This window comes from Mesoplodon mirus, assembly GCF_964341445.2.
Source record: "Mesoplodon mirus genome assembly, contig: HAP1_SCAFFOLD_838, whole genome shotgun sequence".
Lineage (NCBI taxonomy): Eukaryota > Metazoa > Chordata > Mammalia > Artiodactyla > Ziphiidae > Mesoplodon > Mesoplodon mirus.
The window spans coordinates 26,386-44,443 of NW_028295201.1; the positions used below are offsets into that span (position 1 = coordinate 26,386).

General features: G+C 39.0%; 1 protein-coding gene across 1 annotated transcript in view; it reads left to right on the top strand.

The window, feature by feature from the left end:
• Nucleotides 1–16,610: 16,610 nt before the first annotated feature.
• Nucleotides 16,611–18,058, top strand: part of LOC309797656 (BCL-6 corepressor-like) — a 31,366-nt gene continuing 29,918 nt past the window's right edge. Inside the window, 1 exon segment of the mRNA XM_082646116.1 lies at nucleotides 16,611–18,041. The gene's annotated coding sequence lies outside the window, so the exon portion shown is untranslated.

Below are 18,058 nucleotides of genomic sequence, written 5' to 3' on the forward strand. Positions count from 1 at the left end.
GAATGACCACAGCACTTGTTGTCTGTATCAGTTTTATGTCTCTGGTTGCTTTGTGACTGAAAATGAAAAATTTCTATTTGTTCATGTCCTGGCCCTTCCTTAAAAATGTGTTCATTTATGTATTTCATGTTTATTGACTACATCTTAGACACCGTGTTAACTGCTGGTTCTAGATGTTAGTAAAATATAGACCTTCCTGCTCAAAAGGTCACAGTATTTGTGGGAAAACAAAAAAATGAACAACCTATGTCTCAAAGAGCTTTGTACTTCCCAAAGAGAACACACCTAGTAGGTACAATAAATACATGTATCATACATAAATGTATAAATAGTTAATGGGATTAAAAACTAGAGATAACTGCTTTTCGATTCTGAGGAAATGATGATTATATTTCACCAGGAGCTCAACACCACTCTGAGAATGAGGGCTTAACCCCCATCCTGACTCACTGCATCGCTTTTCTGTATAAAAACACACAAGTCTGTACATACGCTCTAGAAAAAGGCTTATCTGGCATGAATTTCAGATAGCAAGAAGAAAACTCCAAGAGGTTCAGAGAAGCATCCGGAAGCTCACATGATTATCTGGCACTAATACAACTTGCTTGACAGGAAAATAGAACTGTAAATCTCACAAAATTAGATGATCTTTGAAGAACTTCGAAACCTCCTGCTATTAATTGGAAATCCTAGAAGAACCGCTTCTTTTAAAGCATACTGATAATATGCTTTACAGCTTAATATTCAGAAGCCTATGTTTTGGCTAAGTGAGCTTCAGGAAAGAAGGAAACTTGAGGTTCAGTTCCATCTACTCTGGAACCTCTGGTCAAGACATCTACTTCTGTGCTCAGCCATCTTATCATCTGTAAAATGGAGGCAACTCTAAGAAAACATAGTTGCAGAGATGTTGCACAGTTTCATGTGTCATTGTCTTCATTTGTTTCAGAAAAACAATAACATCTAAGCCACTACTGCAAAGAGTGCATGTTACTTGGGGTCATCTAGTGCAGCTCTGTCAGAGTAAAGAAAAGGAAAGGGGCCTAGAATAACTATACTTTTCCCAAGGGGACACTATTATTTTATGGTAAATCTGAGTCAAGAACCCTGATCTCTTTGATGCCATTCCATTGTTCTTTCATTGGGTTCTGAACAACCCAGAGAAAGAAAGAGAAATAAAACTCCTATGTGCTGTGTCACTGGTACAGGACGTGACAAGATTGGAATTGGAGAACTATATATTAACAGGTATTTGGGAAATTCTTCAAACTAATTAAGATATATACCAGGTCCATAAAAAACAGTATGTTTTCTCAAGATGATTCTGTAGAATGAACAGAACTGGTAACTGAAGGTGTCTGTGTGCTGCAGTTCCAAACAGGATGGGTGAATGCTTGTTTTCTGGCACCTTGAAGACTCCACCACGACATACACATTAAAATAAAATTAACATTTCAACTGGGTCATATTTAATTTTGCATGTTCTTGTAAGTCAGCAAAATATTTCATATATCATTTAAGTTGTCACTCAGTTTTGTTTTTGTTTTTGGTTTTTTTTTGTGGTACGCAGGCCTCTCAGTGTTGTGGCCTCTCCCGATGCGGAGCACAGGCTCCGGACACGCAGGCTTAGCGGCCATGGCTCACTGGCCTAGCCGCTCCGTGGCATGTGGGATCTTCCCGGACTGGGGCACGAACCCATGTCCCCTGCATCGGCAGCCAGACTCTCAACCACTTTGACACCAGGGGAGCCCCATATCTGATTTTTGTATTAGGACTCGTCTAATTTTTTATATACATTGGAAAATAACTCATGTCTTTCTAAGGTGTATATCTTTGATTATAGTTTCTATTTTCATAAAGCTTCTTGTATTCTCTACTCAAAACAGGTATAAATAATGGCTGCATATAACTAATCAATAATCAGCCATTTTGTCCAGATTTTCAAATGTGTTGGTATAAAGCTACCATAGTATTCTTTTATAATTAAAAAAAATTCTCTGTTTTATAGCCAGTCCCATCTCTATCATATTTGCCAAATATTGCTTATTTTATTGATCTTTGTAAAGAACAAGCTTTTGGTTTTATTTGTCAAGTTTACTGCTTTTCCTCTCTATTTTTGACTTTCCTCTTGATTAATTTTGTCCTTCCACTCTTTGGGATTTACCTTGCTCTTTTTCTATGTCTACTGTCCATTTCCTGTAGCTTCAAGAGCCATTTTCAACAACTCAACGAGCTCTGCCGGCTGTGTCATGGCCACTTCATCATACACCATTAAAACTTAATCTCATACACTGGGTGAAGACTCAGCACTCTTATTTTGCTTTCAAAATTGTTCTATGGCCTTGGATCCTTCTTCTTCTCCTAAATTAGCACTATCATCAGGGAAAATTCTAGTGGGCCTAGAATTCTAGGCTCGCCTTTCCTGCAGTTTCATAATCAAAGAAAAAAAATTTCCACCCTTCTTTTGATGTTGATCAAAAATTTAGCAACACTTCTTTGCACTGTATTCAAATCCCAAAATATAAGCAAGCCTTCATGCACACAGGCTCACTGAAATGTCATCATTTTAAACTAGGTATGACCTTCAACAATGACCTTTTCACATACTCCACACTCTTCCTAGGTGTTCAGACTTTTTCATTCCTACAACATCTTTTACACATGGTCGATTTGTGTCATAAGTTCCTCCTCACTCCCACTTCTGAGTATATATCCAAAGGAAACATCATCATGATTTGAAGAGATATCTGTACTCCCATGTTCACTGTAGCATTATGCACAAGATCCAAGGTATGGAAACAACCTAAGTGTCCATAGTAGATTAATGGATAAAGGAAATATGGTATATATATACAATAGAATATTATTCAACCTTAAAAAAGAAGAAAATCCTATCATTTAAGTCAAAATGGATAAAACTGGAGGACACTATGCTAAGTGAAATAAGACAAAGACAAATAGTGCATGATGTCACTTATATGTGGACTCTAAAAAAATAATGAAATAAATCAACTCTTCCCTCCCTGGACATTTTCCTCAGCAGAATCTAGCAGCCTCTACTATGAGTCTTATCTTTTTTTTTTTATTGTTTGTACCAGATCACAACCCCAGGGAACCTATGTATTTACCGATGTGTATCTACATTATAGTTTACCATTGTTCTTTTTCTTTGTAATTCATTCCTTCCACTTCTGGCATCAGAACCTCATTTTTACTTTGGAGAAGCCCTCGTGATTCAGGTAGGCTGTGTGTCTCCTCCCTAGGCTGTGTGACTTGCGGCTGGCTAGACACAGTGTTTAACATATACTCCATATGTCTTAAGTACTTACTTCTCTGTTTTCCATCATTTTCCCTCCAAATTTTTGTGTAGTTCTTTTTTAATTGACATTTGTATTCCTTTCTTTTGTTTGACTAAGGTACTCTTCAACCAATCTTCTGAGTGCTTAATTTCAACTTTTTTAATTCTAGAAGTTTCTTTTGGTTGCATTTCAGATAATTTTTGCTTAAATTGTACATGTCCTTTTTTTTAATACATTAATCATAATTTTAAATAATAGTTTCATTTAGATATAATTTACTTTCCATATTATTTAAAGTGTACAATTTAATGTGTTATGCATCTACCACCACAATCAATTTTAGAACTTTCATCCACCCCCAAAAAGAAAAAGAATCTATTATAGGTCACTCACTCCCCCATTTCTCCAAACCCTAGGCAGCCACTAATATACTTTGTCTCTACAGATTTGTCTAGACTGGACATTGCATACAACTGGAATCATACAATTACTTAGCATGTTTTCAAGGTTCATCCATGTTGTAGCATGCATCAGTACTTGATTTCTTTTTGTGGCTGAATAATATTCCATGGTGTGGATATTACTATGTTTCATTTATCCATTCATAGTAAATGGCCATTTGGTTATTTCCACTTTGGGGCTCTTGTGAATAATAATGCTGCTGTGGTTGGATTCGTGTGCAAGTTTTGTATGCAGGTCTAGATTTGTTTTTTAAATTAACAGACTATTTAGGAGAAGTTTCTGGTTTACAGAAAAATTAAGCAGTAAGGACAGAGTTCTCATACCTCCTTACCTCTCTAGCCAGTTTCCCCTATTATTAACATCTTACATTAGCGTAAGACATTTGTTATAGTTAATGAACCAATATTGATACATTATTACTAACTAATGTCCATGGTTTACTTTAGACTTCACTCTTTGTTTTGTACATTATATGATTTTTGACAAATGTGCAATAACCTGTATCCACCATTACAAAACCATACACAGGAATTTCTTTGCCTTTAAAATTCCACGCTTCACCCATCCTTTTCTCTCTCCCCACAACCTCTGGCAACCACTGATCTTTTGACTGTATCCACACTTTTGCCTTTTCCTAAATTTCATATAGCTGCAATCATATAATATGCATATAGCCTTTGCAGATTGGCTTTTTTTCACTTAGCAATATGCATTCAAGCTTCTTCCATATCTTTTCATGGCTTCATAGCCTTTTCTCTTTATTGCCTAATGCTATTCCTTTGTACCGATATACCATAGTTTGTTTATCCATTCACCTATTGAAAAACATCTTGGTTGATTTCAAGTTTTGGCAATTATGAAAGAAACTGTTATAAACATCCATATGCAGGTTTTTATGCAGACATAACTTTTCACTTCCTATGGGTAAATACCAAAGAGCATGATTACTAGATCACTGTATGGTAAAAGTATGTTTCGTTTTGTAAGAAACTGCCAAGTATCCTGCTAGCAACAAATGAGAATTTCAGTTGTTCTGCATCGTCAACCACTTTGGTATTTCATTATTTGAATTTTAGCCATTTGAATAGGTGTGTAGTGGTATCTCGTTATTGTTCTAATTTAAAATTCCCTGATGACATGGAATGTATACCATGTTTTCATATGCTTATTTGCCCTGTGTCTGTTTTGTTTTGTTTTTTAACCAACGCCTACTAACTCTTGTCCTCCTGTGTCTATTTATATTGTCTTTTTTCTTTCTTTCTTTCTTTTTTTTGAGCTTTTGATCATTTAGTCTTTTTCCTGGTATGTCCAATTATTTTTATATTAACATTGGGCTTAACTTATTTTAGGAAACTGTAAAGATACCTCCATATTCTGGATGTTGTTATCGTTCTCTTGAAAAGATTTCCTTTTGCCCGTGGCAGACAGTTACCATAGGGACTGGAAACCTTAGTCCATTCTCAGTTTGAGCTCATTCAAAGCTGTTTTTCCGTCTGTGCGAAGGGTGCTCTATTTCTGTCTTGTCCTTCCTCTATGGGTGTTGCCCTTTGGGATTACCATGTGAAGGTCTGGATTCTCCCTATTCCCAACTACCCTTGTATTTGTTAGGCTTTAAATGTAATGGTTCCCCCAGCCCTCTGAGACTAAGGATACGTGTAGCTTGTCATTCCATTCGTTGTTGCTTTTAGCTTGAGCTCTTGCTGTTTGGCTTCTGTGGTTACAGTCTTTTGAACTCCTTGGCTTTTCAGCTCCTAGGCTGTAGGAGTTGAGTCAGCAAATGCCCCAAGGAGAAAAGCTGCACCAAATGTCAAGCTTGCGTCTGTGTTTCCCTTCTCTCCAGAACTTGGCCCACATGTCTTGGTGTCTCTCTAACATTCAGATGCTGGCGAACAGATGTTTTCTTACTGTATCCAGGTTTTCTAAAATTTCTTTAGACTTCACCTGATCTTATGTTATTATTGATGTATCATCTCAATTATCCCTAGGAAGAAAATGTACAATTTTATGTTTTTTTAATTTTCTATATTACCTCAGTTTCTGTAGAGACCTTTTACCTGATTGTTCAGTCTAGTTCCTGTGTTACCAGTGAGATGGAGATAGGTGGAGTCTAAGAATATTGGGGGGAAAATCACTGATGAATGATATGGCTCGTTCTTTTTGTTTATCCTCTCCTTATTTACCCTGGCAGCCTACATTTGCCCTTCTTGATTTGACCCAGTTGCCCAAATAAGCAACCTGCTCTGGCAAAGACCTGACTTTACTCTCATAAATGTCTGCATGTTAGGATACGTTAGATGATGAACACCATGCCAAAGTTCTTTCTGTGACCAGTCAGAATGGCCATCATCAAAAAATCTACAAACAATAAATGCTGGAGAGGGTGTGGAGAAAAGGGAACCCTCTTGCACTGTTGGTGGGAATGTACATTGATACAGCCACTATTGAGTACAGTATGGAGGTTCCCTAAAAAACTAAAAATAGAACTACCATATGACCCAGCAATCCCACTACTGGGCATATACCCTAATAAAACCATAATTCAAAAAGAGACATGGGGCTTCCCTGGTGGCGCAGTTGTTGAGAATCTGCCTGCCGATGCAGGGCACACGGGTTCCTGCCCCAGTCCGGGAAGATCCCACATGCCGTGGAGCGGCTGGGCCCGTGAGCCATGGCCGCTGAGCCTGCGCGTCCGGAGCCTGTGCTCCGCAACGGGAGAGGCCACAGCAGTAAGAGGCCCGCGTACCGCAAAAAAAAAAAAAAAAAAAAAAAAAAAAAAGAGACATGTACCACCATGTTCATTGTGGCAGTATTTACAACTGCCAGGACATGGAAACAACCTAAGTGTCCATCGACAGATGAATGATAAAGAAGATGTGGCACATATATACAGTAGAATATTACTCAGCCATAAAAAGAAATGCAATTGAGTTATTGGCAGTGAGGTGGATGGACCTAGAGACTGTCATACAGAATGAAGTAAGTCAGAAAGAGAAAAACAAATACCGTATGCTAACACAGATATATGGAATCTGAAAAAAAAAATTCTTCTGAAGAACCTAGGGGCAGGACAGGAATAAAGATGCAGACGTAGAAAATGGACTTCAGGACACGGGGAGGGGGAAGGGTAAGCTGGGATGAAGTGACAAAGTGGCTTGGACATATATACACATATATACACTCCCAAATGTAAAATACAAACTAGTGGGAAGCAGCCACATAGCACAGGGAGATCAGCTCGGTGCTTTGTGACCACCTAGAGGGGTGGGGTAGGGAGGGTGAGAGGGAGACACAAGAGGGAGGAGATATGGGGATATATGTATGTATAGCTGATTCACTTTGTTATAAAGCAGAAACTAACACAGCATTGTAAAGCAATTATACTCCAATAAAGATGTTAAAAAAAACAAAAAGTTAGAGAGTAAAAAAATTCAAAAGAATTAGCCACACTCCTCCAACAGATTCTCTAACATTTAGCAGAACAGAATTCTGCGAACAGATGTTCACAGATTCAACACTGAATCTGGTTTATGAGGAAAAGACAAGTCAACTTTAAAGTGGATCAGAGATGACAACATTTCTTTTCCATGTGCCTGCTTTGGAGCCATATTTATGCTGACCACTCAAAACCTTCCTCTTGAGTATTCTGTGATATATTAGAACCAGGAATAAGGGGTGTTAGTGCTGGAAGGGTCAGCCAGTGGTCTGCGATTTAATTCACATATCCTTTCTGCACCAGACTCTTTAAGATCATTGAGTTAGCCTAAGAATTTTGAAGCTGTAGAATTCAAGACAGTACATTACAATAGGCCAATATTACTATTCTCCTGCTCTGACATTCTCCACTGATGGACAGATGAAGGAGAAGGAAGGGCAGTCACCAGTAAGTGAGAGTAAATGAAACTGGAATATTATAATTCAGTATCATTTGAGTGACTGAATTGGCTGGCAGAGTGTTCTCCAGTTAAGGGTGAGGGAAGATTAATTCTGCACATGACAACACTACTGTATTTATACAAGTCTACTGGGACAGTTGTTTGCCTTGAATTGTTTTCTTCATTCATTTCAGTCAGAGAGTTGTGTTGACTGATTTTCCTTTTTGATGTATGAAATACCTGTTTGACTGAATTTACCATTTAATTTACACTAATGCACTGGAAAAATGATACATTAGTCAAATTGGATTGGCAGGTATGAAAATGTTGATCCCAGAACTAGACAGAAATATAATATTGCCTTCTACAGAAATTAAGTCATATGCCCTGGATTTTGGGGAAATATTCCAATTTTAACTATTTTGCCACGTTTCAAAAATGTAAGGCCACTGATCCCATAGTAAAAATAAGAAGATCTGTGAAGTCCAGGAAAACATAGTTTTGTGTGACTCTGACAATCACATAACACAAGAGAAAAAACGATTATGATAAATTTTACTGAGTTTCATACTTATCAAGAGGTGTTTCTAGGTTGAACTTTTGAGTCTTATTTTAAAAGTTCTTTAGGAACAAACACTTCAAATATACTCATAGAAAACCCTCTTTATTTATAATTCCATTCTTCCAATATTTATAGTTACTATGACAGACCATTTCTCCACGACCCATCCCATGATTCTCTGCTCCTATCAAACATTTGGAAATTGGTGGCATGAGCAGGAAAGTGAAGCAGTTTTTCAGATTATTGAATAATGCTGATTTTATAAAGACTGCTTTCTTCCATAGTTGACAAACTTATGATGGTACCGACGGTTGGATACTACTCTTAGAGATGAAAAAGTTCTTAAGGAATCTTCCGTATTCCATTCACCAATCTGTGTTCTTGTTGAAAGCAAAGTTAATTCCTTTCAAAATTAACATATTAGCTTAATAATAATTTTTAATCTTAAAATAATCTATCTGTGGGAATGGGAAGTTTGGGTAGGAAAAAGTGACAGAAGATGGGACAAAAAGAATTCATAGAAAGACAAAACAGAATTGTTAAAATGGTGGGTATGAACTTCTGTTTCCAACTATATCAGTTTACCTTAGGCCAGATAAATCATAAGCAACATTGGACTGTGAGCGTTAGAAAGCTACTGAGGTAGCCATTACCTAGAAAGGTAAAATAGAGAAAGAAACTCACTGAAGTGAGAACAATATTCTGCACATGCTTTTTCTAGCCCAGTCATTTAGAAACTACTGATGAAGAGCAAAAGTCTGAGAAACCAAATGTGGCTCCTAAGAGATAGAAAAGCCAGTAGATCTTAGGACAACATCATAGGACTAAGGAAACCAGAGTTGGAATTGAGAAATAACAAGGCAGCTAGAATTTTAAGGACCAAAATCACAAAGAGAATAAAGATTCAGAGAACGGAGCTGGATTCAGCAACAGTGTTCCCTTGCAGTATTTTCCATGCATAATAGGTAGACAAGGCAAGATGCTAAGAAGTCAAACAAAAGCTAACTGAAGTCAAAGCAAAGACTTAGTTGGCTCATAATGCTGAAGAGACAAAATCGGGGTTCAGAACCTATGAAAGATTTGTGGCCCAATGGAAAGCTAATGAATTAGGACATTGAAAGTCTCTACATATGTGTGTGTGTGTATGTGTGTCTGTGTTTGTGTGTGTGTGTGTGTCTGTGTGTTAGGAAGGTTGGTGCAACATCTACACTGAACCTTATAAAGAAGGAAAATGAGTATGAATTTGGTCCAGTGACTGAGGTGATCTTCCCTTCTGCTCCCTACCTAAGAATAGAAAATTCTCTACTCAGGAAAATACAGTTGACCCTTGAACAAGGTAGGGGTTAGAGACGCTGACTCCCTGTACAGTCAAAAATCCACATATAACTTTACGGTCGGCCCTTCTTATCTGTGGTTCCGAATGTGAGGATTCAGCCAACCACAGATCATGTAGTACTGTATTACTTATTGAAAAAAATCCATCTATAAGTGGACCTGTGCAGTTCAAATCCAGGTTGTTCAAAGGGCAACTGTAATGTCATTCAGATTCTCTACAACTTGTCATATCCCAAGTCTGGTATTCACTGAAGAACCACCAAGACTACCAAGAAAAGGAGAATTAGAATAAAAAACAAAACAGAATCAGAATCATAGATGACCTAAACATTAAAGTTCATACATATTTTGGTAAATATTATCAAGTTCAAGAAAATAGATGACAAGGTGGAGAACTTAACTTGACAACTAGAAACTATAAACTGATTGAAGCTGAACTGATGGAATTAAAAATTATATGAAATTTAAAACTCAGTAGTGGATTGGACACAGGTAAAGAGCGGTAAGTGAACTGAAGATAGAATAGTAACAATATTAAGACTAAAGCATGGGAAACGAAAAGAATAAAAAGTACACAAAAGCGCATTTGAGACATATGGGCCACAGTAAACATTTTTATCATATGTGTAAACTGGAGTCCAAAGAAAAAAGGAGAGAGATTGGGATGAAAACAATATTTCAGAAATATTAACAGCTGAGAGTTCTCTAAAACTAAAAAGAATATATGGAGCCATAAATTCAGTAAGCACTAAAAAATGCAACAAGAACAAATACAAAGAAAACCACACCTAAGATCACCACAGTACAATTCATGAATAGTAAAGAAAATCATGACGTCTTAAAAGAAGCCTGAGGAAAAACAGAGAGATTACTTTCAAAGGAATAATAGGATTAAGATTACAGCTTTCTTCTCAATGAAACTGACTGGATACTAGAAAATAATGGAATAACATTTTTAAGTGCTAAAGAAAAGAACTGCCCATTGGGAATTCTAGAGGCAGAGAAAATGTTGTTTGGAAGGAAAGATGAAATAAGGAAATTTGCAGACAAACAAAATTTAGAAAATATGTTCTCATCAGAACTGACTGAATTAAATTATAAAGGGATACCCGCAGGCAGAAGGAAGATTATCACAGACGAAAATAAGGACTTTATAAAGAATTATGTATAACAGAAAGGATAAATAAGTGGATAAACCTAAATAAAATCTAACTGCACAAAAGAGTAATAAAAGTATATCAAAAATTAGAATGCATTCAAACAAATGGAAGAGGAAAAAGTAGTAAAAGAAATTTAAGATCTCAGCATTGCTTGAGAAGCAGTAAAAGAGCTAATAAGTCATGGTACATGTGTAACTGCTACTTATGTAAAAATAACAAGCTAATACAAGGGAAAATGGAATTTGAAGAAATCTAAAAGGAAGAAGGAAGAGCAGAAGGAACATAACAAGGTGAGACAAATAGTAAACGAGGAGTAAACGGTCTCTAAGAAAATACATTAACTGTAAATACTCAAATTAAAGGACAAGGATTATTGAAATAAAAAACCTAATTCTATGCCACCTACAAGAGACAAGAGTCAGATTGAAAATTAAAGGATTCAAAAATGATGTCGTAACAACAATAAGTAAAATTGAAGAAGATTTTTTAATGTTAACATAGATTTGAAAGCAAAAAGTATCACTGGTGATAAGGCAGGATAATAAAACCCACTGTTACTTTACAAGCAATACATTATAAATCTACACTTCAATGCAATAGATGAAAGGAAATTCCAAAAAACTAAGTAGAAATAGAAAAATCTAAATTACCTAGATCAGTAACATAGAACCACAGCAACAAATCAGCAGATTAGAGAAGATCTGAATAACATCATTAATAACTTTGGCCTAAGTTTACATAAAACACTGCACCAACAATGATGGAATATATACATTACGCAGAAATTTTTAGGTGCACATGGCACATTTATAAAATTGACTATATTCCGGTTATAAAACAAGACTCCGAATAAGCAAGAAAGTTAAAAATATATAACCAATATTTTACCAAATAGTTGGATATTAAAAACATACTTCTGATCATTATGTAGGTCAAAGATAAAGTCGCAATGGGAATTAGAATTTTATTAATTGAATGATAATGAAAATATGCCATAACAAAACCTGTGGGTTGCAAATAAAGCTGTGGTCACAGAGAAGTTTATGTATTCAAATTATATTCTCTAAATGTAAAAGGGACAGGAATAAAGCAACTAGAAGATCACCTATCACCCTGAGGTAGGCAGCTCCTGGACTGTACCTGGTGGGGAAGGCAGGGCAGAACTTCAGGAGGCCAGCTGAGAGCACGGTGAACGCCACGTCAGGAGCAGTCTCCAAGAAAGAGCACTAAATGTACAAAGGGATGACTAAAATATATTTAAGAGCTAGCACCTGACTCCTCTTAAGGATGACTTAACGTTGCTGGGGAAAAAATAAGAAGTGCTCGGTGTAGAAGGTGAATAGCTTTATAATTCCCAGGAGAATCTTGGTACCAGGACCACACAATGAAGAACTCGGAGTCCCCGTGGCTAATCCAGCAGAGAGAAAAGGAGAAACAGAGAGGCGAGAGAAACTAAAGGGAACTCTTGGTGCAATTTGGTGCTGCTGCAGGCCCAAGTCCAGGTGTGTGCTCTCTAGCTCCCCATCTTAAATAAAAGCCACCATGTTCCTCAGTCCTTCAGGTACTTAGAATTTCTCTTTAGAACCTGAACATGGGGTCAGGTTTCCTGTCTGCATTGCTACAGTACAAAATAGAGGCAGGATGTCTGAAATAGTTCTCCATCTGGCAGAGGAGGCCTTGAAGCTGTGAGCCACTCACTGCAAACCAGCAGGACATGAAGGATTCTTGAGCAGATATGAAGCTACTGGGAGGCCTTTCAGGAGTTAAATCCCATAGTAAATACTGTACCTTCAATTCTCCCTCTCTTTCCAGTCTTCCTCTACTCCCATGGGGGCCCAAAGAGGCTAAATGAGCACTCTTTGACTTGTACTTGGTGGTCCCAGAACTTGACTTGGGCTTGGAGACTTCCATGAAAAGTCTGCCTTCCACCTACTGGCTTGGGGTTCTTGGTCTCTCTGCTCCAGGCTAATCCCTTCAACCTGATTTTTCCATTTCTGCCAATAATCCCCCTCTCCAGACCTTCGTAATGCTCTTCTGGGGTGGGAGGAGACTTACTGAGGGCAATGTTTATTTCTAGAGGGAGAGGTGACCACATGACTTCACAGTCGTCCCCTTGATTATTCAGTTTCTGTCTAGATTAGTCGTGGGTGTCTGTGCACCCCAGCCTCACGCCCAGGAGGCTGTAGACCACTGTCCTTATCTCAGCCCTGAGCCACTCTCTATCCTCCTTCCCTCTCTCTCCTTACCCTTCTTTACCCACAGACTCGAAGGCTCTCTGGACCTCTGAGGAAGATAAGCACGTCACAGAAACTCTGCTACAGAACAAAACATACTGAAACAAAGCTACTGAAACAACAGAAAAAGAATACATGAGGATTGTTTCTCCTGAGCGTTCAATTACCTAGGGGGCCTTTTGCAAACTTTGATTGATAAATCTAACCTTTCTTTCCGTGGCAATAGTTGATCACACTGTGAGGAAAACAAGTTAGAGAATGGAAAAATAATATTTGGATTTCAAGGAAATAATAAAGATACAGGGACTATCTTTGACTTTTGCAAGGTGAGAAGAGAGTTTACATTTTGATTATTGATGGAAGGAATCCCTTTTAAAACAGGGCCAGTCTGCATGATGCATTTAAAAATCAACCTTTTCAAATATAGCCATAGCCCCCACAAGATTTCTTGATTTCTCTGGGGTCAGATAAACCATCACATTTCACAGTGGTGCCCCGTATATGAAAGTGATAAACATAATCTGGAAGCATGGCAGTGGCTAAAAATATGGAGCTGGTAGCCACACGTTGAAAGGATTTTTTGCTTTTAATTCACTGCATAAAATGCTAATGTCCAAATTCAGGCAGGTAGATCTTACCAACCATCAAGAGCTTCAACCCTGCTAACAGCTAAGTATGCACTTTTCAACCCTACTTTGACTGCTCCAGAAACTTACTGGGTTTCTTTAATGCCTCTGTTACTATTTCTTTTGTGTCATTTTGTCTTTCTTTAGCTGTGTGACCTTGGGGAAGTTATATTATTTCCTTGAGACTTGGTTGCCTTCTCTGTGAATATCTGGGTATAATTTTAGTATCGCTCAATAGAATTGTAGTATTGCTCAATAGAATTTTTGGTGATAATGAAAATATTCTATATCTGTACTATGTAAAGCAGTATTCAATAGCTACATGGAGCTAATAAACATCTTTGAAATATGGCAAATGCAACTGAGGAACTGAATTTTTAATCTTATTTTTAAATCTGTTTACATATAAATAATGCCACATAGCTAGCATCTGTTGACAGTACAGATCCACATAATATTTTAAGGACACTCTCCACTCAAAAACTCTACCATTCATTAACTCAATTTAAATATTTTTGCCCTCTGACAAACAGAAAATAATTTATGCTTCCCTTGAAATTATCTGTCAAGACCTTTATCAGTTTGGGGACATTATATTCTTAAAATTGACTTTGCTTTATGAAACTTTAATAATGTTGGAGTTCCCTGCCCTTGCTATCACCTTTGTGATGATGGGAAATACTGTGGATGATCAAGGACCATTTCAAGAGATCACGGAGAGAAACCTCCTTCTGGATTTCATTTCATTATGACGATGTCAAAATGCTTAATTACTTAAAATAAAACCCATACCGTTTTTATGCTGTTATATTCTACATGTAGCTGGAAAAATGTTAAAAATATTTTTAAAGAACTGCACATCTATTTTTGAAGCTGATTTGGCTGTTCAAGGCTTGCTAGCACTTTATCCATCTCAGCACTATTTCACTTAGTAAACAAATGCAGTTGCCATAATTGCTGCATATGTGTCTGTGTTCCCTGCTAGGTTATATGTTTTTGAAGTTCGAAACTATATTTCTATCACAGCCCCTATGTATAGCACAATATCCACTGCTAATTCGGATTGTGTTTTAAGATATGAGACAAAATTTAAGACTTTTATTATAGTCATAAACATCTAGCAAACCAACCAGAAAATAAAAGCTAATTTTCAATTGGTTGGCCAAGAACAAAAAAGAGAGGAATACCTAGTGCAAAACCATATCTCTAATAACTACTGTTGGATTTAGAGCATGCAGATGCTAAACTTACTTTAAAATATCTTCTTATCAAAGATTTGAGGTTGGACCTGAAAAAATTATATCAAAAGTGAAAATAATCATGTGGTCTGACCAGCCTGGATCACACAAAGTAAGTGTATACTATATATAAAGTAGATAAACTACAAGGTCCTACTGTAGAGCACAGGCAACTATATTCAATGCCTTGTAATAACCTATAATGGAAAAGGATCTGAAAAAGAAATATATATATCTGAATCACTTGGCTGTACACCTGAAACACAACATTGTCAATCAACTATACTTCAGGTAAAAAAACCAAAACAAAACAAAGTAAGTGGAAAGGGAAGTATAGTTTTATAAATTCATCTCTGATATCCAATGGACCAACTTAAAGACAACAGAAAGTACAGCTTTCTAGGAGACAGGACATAGAATATAGCATGCAAAGAGTTTTGTTCCGTATTCCCAGCCTACTGCCTAGAATAAACAGTGTATGTGGAATTGAGCTCTTTCAGGAGGTAGAGAAGGGGAGACATGATGGATGTTTGGAAAGAAAAGGATGTTTTCCTCTTTCTCTGTAATAGGAGAAGGAAGAATCAGACTGGTCCCCAAAGTCTTCTGTGTACCTTGAGGTTTTGTATCAAATGGCTCAGGGTATCATAGCAGGGGCCCATTTGAAGGAAAGCTTCTAAGCTCTCCTTTTCTTCGTCTTCTTCTTCTTCTTTTTTTTTTTTTTTTTTGCTCTACGCGGGCCTCTCACTGTTGTGGCCTCTCCCGTTACGCAGCCCAGGCTCCGGACGCACAGGCTCAGCGGCCGTGGCTCACGGGCTTAGCCACTCCGCGGCATGTGGGATCTTCCCAGACCTGGGGCACGAACCCGTGTCCCCCGCATCGGCAGGCGGACTCTCAACCACTGCGCCACCCGGGAAGCCCTATCCTGTGGTTTTTAAGTATCCCTGCACACTCTGCCTGTCTCTAGAGTATTAAGTCCAGTTGCGCTGTTTTTACCTCTTTGTTTATTGAGATTATTATTTACTTGCATTAAAATGTACCAATTTCAAAGGTACAGTTTGATTAATTTGGTAATTGTATACCAGGTGTAACCACCACCACGACCCAGATATAGAAAAGTTACTTACCCTTTAAAAGTTTTCCATCCCAATTTGCCCCAATTCAGTTTTGAGACACTTTATTGAGTTTTACTGCTTTCTCTAACATCGACTCTCCGGGTGATTTAGGAAAGTCACTTCACCTCTCTGGATGTGTTTTTGCTTTTATAACATGAAAAATGCCAGAACAGATGTGTTACCAAGGGCCCTTGCGATACTTTCAGGCAATGAGGGGGTGGGGTAAGGGCGGGAATCTCAGCCTTGCGTCCTCATTCTTCACGTAGCACACGCATGTGGCAGATCCTAGTGGGAAGAGCCTGTGGTCGCATCAGAGGGAATTAGGTTTCCATCTCCTCTCTTGCTAGTGTGTATGTAACCTTCTGTAAGCATCAGCTTTCTCATCTCCAATATCGGGCTTATTAACAAGGCCTTTTTGTTTACTGTTGTGAGGATGAATGGAGATGCACCGGCAGCCTTAAATGTTAGTTGGTATTTGTATTATGGCATAATAGAAAGGCACTGCATTCAACCATCTCAGTTACTACACGTTTATGCAGGCTGATTCTCACAGCCAAAACACACGCACAAAGTACACCCACCCATTTACCCACCTGGGGAAGCCCGAAGCCTCCCTGCCTGCCTGCCTTACGGGGCTCAGAGAAAAGCTGCGCACGCGTGCACGTGCTTCCAGAGAGCCTCGCTAGGGGGCGGAATGGGAAGCAGGAAGTTCTAACGCCTGTCGTACAAGCGCGACGTAAAGCGGGTCTGCTTTATGGCACCCTGCTTCCGCCGTAAAGCGCCGTTGGCAATCCCGCGTGAGTGGGTTGAGGAGACTACTTCCAGGTGAAAAACGCGATTCTTGGAGGTTGGCTGACTTGACGTCTTCCCCACGGGCAAACGCGGGAGCCGGAGCCGGAGCCGGAGCCAGCTGCTCAACTCCCTAACTAAAAAGCAGAAGAAGCATCTAAGGGATTTCGCCGAGGAGCATCCCTTCTATGACAGGTATGGAGAGGCAAGGCTGGGACCGGCGCTGCCGGCGTCCTTTCCCGGTGGGAGCCCGCGTGTCCCCGCGTTTGGTCCGCCGGTGCCCCGGGGGTAGTGACAGGGCAGCCCCCGCCGCGTCCCACGCTGCCCCGGCGCCGGCCTAGCTCGCCCGGGGATCCTGGCGGCTTCCCGCCTGAGATGGGGTTCTTCACCGGTCTTCCTACCCTTTGTTGAGCCTGTAGTTTTATGCGAGACGGCACGCCTCCCGTGTGGCGACTGGGCAGAGATTTTATAAGCTTGTGTTCGTTTTCTATGTTTTTAAAGAATTGCTTGGGGGCTTCCCTGGTGGCGCAGTGGTTAAGAATCCGCCTGGCAACGGAGGGGACAGGGGTTCGAGCCCTGGTCCGGGAAGATCCCACATGCCGCGGTGCAAGTAAGCCCGTGCGCCACAACTATTGAGCCTGCACTCTAGAGCCCGCGAGCCACAGCAGCTGAGCCAGGGTGGTGCAACTACTGATGCCCGCGAGCCTAGAGCCCCTGCTTTGCAACAAGAGAAGCCACCGCTCGCCGCAACTAGAGAAAGCCCGGGCGCAGCAACGAAGAGCCATAGCAGGCAAAAATAAATAAATTAAATAAGTTAAAAAAAAATAGAATTGCTTGGGACCCTCGACATCACCTATCTATTCAATGACCATGAGGAAACTAATGTTTGGGTAGTTGTGGGTTCCTCTAGAAGTGTCCAGACTCTCAGTTATGATCTTAGTGCTCATCCCACCCCTTTGGGCTGCTTTCTCAACAGTTAGAGGGATAGTCTACTTAAGAAATTTGCTAGAAAAGGTGAACCCCGAGGGCTTTTATTTGCCCAAATTTCCCATCTTTTGGATGCGAGCCTGTTACTGTGTGACTGTAGTATTTGTCATGTGGTCTTGTTAGACTTTTTCATTCGTCTCTTATTATCTATTTGGCATATCCTTCCAAAACCTGTCCAAATGCATATGGAGTTTTTACTTGACAATAGATGTAATTAATGTATTTATAGCGGTATAGTCTGCCATGTTCATTTAAAGTTGTATCATTAGACTTTTCCTAATTGCTACATACTAGTAGTTAAAGTTTAACATTGCCTGTTTCTTCTCAGGGTTTCCAGAAAGGAAGCAAAAGCACAGACTTGTCAACTGGTAATGCTTTATACCTT